Below are 6,340 nucleotides of genomic sequence, written 5' to 3'. Positions count from 1 at the left end.
CCGTTATCTAAGAACGTGCTTAACTGATAAGAAGTCCATCAAGGGAGCATCAGTATTGATTTTTTTTTTTAACACAACAACCCAAGAAGGCACCCTAAGGCATCCTAAGGCAGGCTAGATAGCACAAAAGTAATAGGAGCTGTGTTGTTCTTTGTACTTGTATTATTGGTGGCACGTGTAGGGGCTTAGTAAATGTTTATTGATTGATTGACTGAGAATCCTTTCAGGGCTTTGCCTTATTGTCAGGTTCTCTTCTCTATTCCTTGGAACCTACAAGACTGAAAGCATCAAGTGAAGAAAGGGACCTTCTCTCTCCAGTACCAACCCCTGAGGCCCTGTTCCACCTCCCATACCTGAGGACAGAAACTCGTAAAATGCTCCCCACCAAAATTGGATAATGGAGAGGAAAGTGGGACATCTCTTGGGTTCCAGATTCCAGAGATCCGGCATACTAACGTGAGCATGAGGCAGTGCCAGGGTCCTGAGGGCCTGTTGGCTGTGTTGGATTAAGAAATTCTGTGTTGGATTAAGAAATTCTGAGGCTCTGAACCACCAAAGCTTTAGAGATCTTTCCTAGTATTTTGTAATCACACACACACATGCATGCATACACACACACATACACATACTATGGTATCCTTCTGAAAAACATTTTAAAAAATTATACTATAAAAAGCCAACAACAACAGTAACAATAATAAAGACTGTTCTGATGATATTTGTATAACTCTTTACAGTATACAAAGATATGTATTATCTGATCAGAGCTTCACTGCAGGCCCCTGAGGCAGGTAACACAGGTATTATTGCACCCATTTTACAGATGAAGAAACCAGGGCTCGGAGGGGTTAAGTGATTCACCCATGGCCACATAGCTAATAAATGTCAAAAGCAAAACCTCCAGAGTCCAAGCCCATCTCTCTATCCCATAAATGGGAGACAAGATTATTTACAAGGTGCCTTACAGTACTTGACTTATGAGTTGCCAGAAATGTCTTATTATTCATCAATCATTCAAGTGGCAAACAAGTATTTATTTTCTGTTAAAAATTATTGATTTTAAAATTTTATATCACTTAAGTTTCCCTCATATCACTAAAGCTATCTCACATATCAAAGCTAGTTTTAAAGAAGATGAGGGAAAAAAAAACTAGTACATTGAATAATTCTGACAATGTATGCAACATTCCATACCTGTGTATCTCCACCTCTGCATAGGTATGAGTAGAGGTCAAACAAGTATTTATTAAATGATTACTGTGTGCTCTGCGCTGGGTTTACAAAGACAAACGTCAAACCGGTTCTCAAAAACTTACTTTCAAACGGAAGGAGATCACATGTGCTTATAGAAATAGGGTGAGAATGTATACCAAGTGAATGCAATGGGATTTTGGGAGGGAAGGCACTAGCAGCTGTGGATGGGGAAGGGCTTCATGCGGAAGATGAACAGACAATAGAATCTGAAATATTTGGGGCAGGGGTCAAGGGCAAGGGTGGGGAGGGGTGGGCAGCCGTGTTCTAGCTGGGGTAGTAAACACGCTTTGCTGACTGTCTCTCCCTCTTGCTACCGCTCAACGAGGGATTCTTGGAGGAAACCATGGGGCAGAAGATGCTGCCAAGTGTGACGCGTCACCTAGATGGCTTACTTCCATGTTGCTGTTGGGCCATCCCAACTCCCTTTTCCTCATCAGACTTAACAAATCTAGCTGTGAGGAGAGGCAGATTGGAAATCAGCCCTGTCTGTCAAAAAAAAAATATTGTAAGAGCCCCAGATTCCTGGAGATTCTGGGATGTGCAGTTTGGGGACAAGAGCAGAGAAGGGAGGAGTAAGTGTGAGGCTCACTCCTCCTCCTGAGCACAAGGACCCCCAGGATTCCCTCTGTGCTAACCCTCCCTCCTTCCTGACACCAACTACAGAGGAAGCTGGGAAATCTAGTTCCAAAGGGGTCCAAATGTAAGAAGACGGAAAGAGCTTGCTGTCTATTAACCAGTGATCTGATAAGGCAACTTCTGGGTCACTCTGGTCCCCACCTTTGAGCTCTTTCATTGGCATCATTGTTTAGTGAATTAAGTTCTGGGTTTTGAGTCAGGAAGACTTGAGTTCAAAACCTACCACTGGCATTAGCTGTGTGGTTGTAGGCAAATGTCTGTAGAAGAGTTTATGCTGCTTGCTGTTTTCCTCTATGATTTAAATAAAGGCACAGATGGCATACTTACTAATTTGCAAGTAATATAGTAGCGCTGGATGATAGAGTCAGGATCCAAAAAGATTTTGATAGTCAAGGGAATTGGAATGAATTAATGAGATGAAATTCAGTAAGGATAAATGTAAAGTCATATACTTGGTTCAAAAAATCATCTCCATTAGTACAAGATTGGGAAGGATGGCTAAAGAGCAGTTTATCTGAAAAAGATCTGGGGGTTTTAGCAGACCTCAAGCTCAGTAATTAAAAAACTAATGAGATTTTGGGTTCGACAGTGAGCTCCCTGTAGTTAGAGGTCTTCAGACAGAAACTGGAGGAGTGCTTCTTGGGTATGTTATAATGGGGGATTCCTTTCTGAGAAGGGTTGGGCTAAATGACCACTGAGTCCCTTCCAAGACTCTAGGATTCCATAACTCTCTGAATTCCGTTTCTCCCTCATCTGTGCAATAAGGATACTAAGCCATTTCCCATAGATCTCATTTATCCGGGCAGTCTTCTGTGCTGAGCAGTCCCTGAGAGGCCAGACCCCACCTGCCTGGGGTCACCTCCAAGATGCAGACGCACCGCTCCTGGCAGGTGTGTGAGGCCTTTGGATAACGTTGCTCAGCAGGTGGAGAGGTCTGCTCTCCAGCTCGACAGAGGTAAAGGCCGAGGTCGAGAAAGGAGTTTTTTCCAGGGAGGCTTCCTGGAGGAGGAGCAGGCATTTCAGCGATATTTGAATAATGACAAAGATCTTGTTCAGAGGCTCGGGGACTGAGGGGCATTCTCCATCAAAGGATCATTGCTTTTGGAATTAGAAGGGGCCTCAGAGGCCCAGTCTCTCATTCCACAGAGGAGGTCACTGAGGACCAGAGTGGCCCAGGGCTGAGTCTGAACTCCAACCTGGATCTGCTGGGTTCTAATCCCCTCACACTATACTGCCTCTCATGCCCTTGGCATAACGAGGAAATCATCAGTCGGTTTCTTTCTTGGACTCCTTTTCTCTACCCCACTCCCTTCCTTCTCCTGCAAGGCCCTTGGTGCCTTCATGGTGCTCCCTGAATCTTCCCAACAGAGGAAAAACCATCAAATCGAGTCAGGCCCACCCAGTGTCTGCTGGGTCAGTGCTTACAATTTTAAAGGGGCTTCCAGGGAGGGGAACGCCAAACTGAAAGACAGTGGGATGTTAGGTACTGTGGCAAGGAGAGATTTTGGGCCAGAGGGTCACAGCCCATCAGCACCTCTCTCTCGCACTAGCTCCGCTCCCCTGTCCAGCCGTGTTCCCCCTCCCTGATTTACTGGGGTGTGTGTGTGTGTGTGTGTGTGTGTGTGTGTGTGTGTGTGTGAGTGTGAGTGGGGGGAGGAGAGTCGTCTCCGTGACTCACATGGCCCAGTCCCACGTGGCCACACATTCACGGTTCAGCAGCACAGTGAGGCCTGAGCAGAGCGGACAACAGAACCTTTCTCGGGACAGGCAGGGAGATAGTATCAGCCACGGCTGACCGAGCGGTAACCCGAGGCCCATCACGGAGCCAATTAGCACCCGAGGAAATAGCGGGCAGCTCCTAACGGCTTCTGGGGGAGGCACCTCGTGCAATGGGCACGTCAGGCCGAGTTAGTGCCGGGAGGGATGAGTGGAGCAGCCTCTGCGATTGTGTTAGTTGGGAGGAAGGAAGGGAGGGAGAGGGAGGAAGAGGGTGGCAGCCCTCCCTGGAGCTCTGCAGGGCTGGGCTGGGCTGGAGTGGGCTTCATGCATGTGTCAGAGCACGTTTGCATGGTGATGCACAGGCCCAGAGCTGTCTGTCGGCCAGTGCATGCATGCACATATATGTACCCATCTGTGTGTGATAAACAGGTGTTTGCACGTATGTACATACTGCATGTGAATTTATGGGTTTGAGGGGCCTCTGGGCACTTTGGTCTGTTGCGCATATGTATGCCTGTGTATGAGACAGCCACGTGTGAACATGTGTGTGCTCTCTATGTGCGTGTTTGTATGTGCAGAAGCCACATGTGAACACCTCTGAGTGCTGAGTGCATGTGTGTGCTTAGGCATAGTAAGGCCTAGTGTTAGAATGAGCATGGGTTTGGGGAAGGTGAGCACTCCTAGACGCTGCTTTTTATACCTGTTGGCGTGAATACTCACGCTCCTGTGTTAGTGTGTGTCTGTGTGTGTTGTGGCAGGCCAGGACTGAGCCAGGCCAGACAGTCTGGTAGCTTGGGTTTGAGCCTGGGAAGAAATGGAACATTCACAGAACATCCCTCAATGAACAAAGTGAGGTTGGCCCGGCCTTAGCAGGGCTGGGATTCTCAGCAAGGACACGGCGCTGATTCTGCCGGGCAGTTTCCCTGCCTCTGGGTTGGCCGTGATGATCCCTGGTCAGAAGCCAACGGAAGAGCCAGGTTAAGCTTCTGTCCTTAGGAAGAGAGCTGTCAACAGCCTGATCTTTAGAACCCAGAGTCAATTAAGTTTTGAGACCAAGTCAGCAAGCATCTATTAAGTGCTTACTGTTAAGTCCAGGTGCAGGGATAGAGCATAGGACCCGGAGTCAGGAAGGGCTGGGTTCAAAGCTGGCCTCAGACACTAGCTGGGTGACCCGGGGCAAGGCAGTCCACCCTGTTTGCCTCAGTTTCCTCATCTGTCAAATGAGCTAGAGAAGGACAGGACAAACCAGCCTAGAAAACCACAAATGAGATCCTGAAGAGATGGTCACAATTGAAAATGACTGAATGACCACAGTAACTTTCCTGGCACTCTAAAGCCCTGAGAATCTAAATGTCAGCTAGCAAAAGTCCCTGCACTTGAGGAGTTTACATTCTAGGGGAGGAAGGCTAAGAAGACGACACTGAAGAGGGGGTGAGGAGAGTAAAGTCTAGAGGTCCTTTTAAGAAAAATTGAGCCTAGTTTTTTTTTTGTTTTGTTTTGCTAGGCAATGGGGTTAAGTGACTTGCCCACAGCTACACAGCTAGTAAGTGTTATGTGTCTGAGGGCAGATTTGAACTCAGGTCCACCTGACTTCAGGGCCGGTGCTCTATCTACTGCCCCACCTAGCTACCCCAAATTGAGCCTAGTTTTGAATGGCCTCGGCCATGCTCATATATAGTCAGTTTGCATAAAACTGTGATATCTGAATGTGAAAACCATGTAAGTCATGTGTGTGTGTGTGTGTGTGTTGTATAATTCTGCCTGCATGTGTGACCTCAAGCCTCGCTGCCCACAGTGGGAGCTTGAGGGTGATGCTATGTGTGTATTTAGCTGGGATGTGCTTGGGGGATTCCAGGGAGGTGGGAGCCCTCGCTGGGGCCTGGGCCATAAGGCAGAGACAATATTGCTTTGGAGATGTGTGTCTTGATGTGAAAAGTAAAGGCCTACAATCCAAATGATAATGGTTAACTTCTTTGCAAGCTTAAAGGATTGGAAGATTGTAAACTGTTTAGATGCATGTGTGGACCTGGGAGTATATGTGCTCAGAGGGTGAGGCAGGCAGGAGACGTGTCTCTGGATGGCTACATGTGACAAAGCATCTGACTACATCGCCCTGATAGCGACCCTGGGAGACCTGCTGGATTGTGAGGCCGAAGCCTGGAGTTTGAACTCTGCAATTGCCATTTACAGGATGTCAGGCCGGTCACTACCCCACCTGGAGGGTCACTTCCCCTTTGGGGCCTCAGTTTGACTCTGTAAGATGCCCGAGTTGAACAAGATGACCTCCAGGTGCCCTTCCAGCTCTATGTTCCTTTACAAGTGGATTTGATCAGTTTTCCTTCAATAAAAGTCCTTTTTCCTCAAACCATTTACATGTAAAATGGGGTCACACCTTTCATGTGATCTTACCCCAGAAGCCAGCCAGGGTGGGTCAGTCTTACCTACTGAGAGCTGCGTGCTCTCTCAAACACACACTTCCCAGGGAACCTTGCTTTTGGGTTCGTGGTTTTGTTTTGTTTTTTGATCGACCAAGGAGTTGAAAACCAAAGCCAAAGCTTTGCGTAGCTGGCAGCAAGGGCAAGATGGCGGTTCTATCACAGTCTGACCTCATCCTGGCTTCTAGAATAGTGTCCTTCCCACCCCCGCTTCCAACCCCCCCAGCTCTGATGAGCAGAAAGAGACATGTGGGATGTCATAGATCAAAGATCTAGGATCTTTGATATCATAGACT

This window comes from Vombatus ursinus, unplaced genomic scaffold, assembly GCF_900497805.2.
Source record: "Vombatus ursinus unplaced genomic scaffold, bare-nosed wombat genome assembly UNPS02014837.1, whole genome shotgun sequence".
NCBI lineage: Eukaryota > Metazoa > Chordata > Mammalia > Diprotodontia > Vombatidae > Vombatus > Vombatus ursinus.
Note: the sequence above shows the minus strand (reverse complement) of the source record.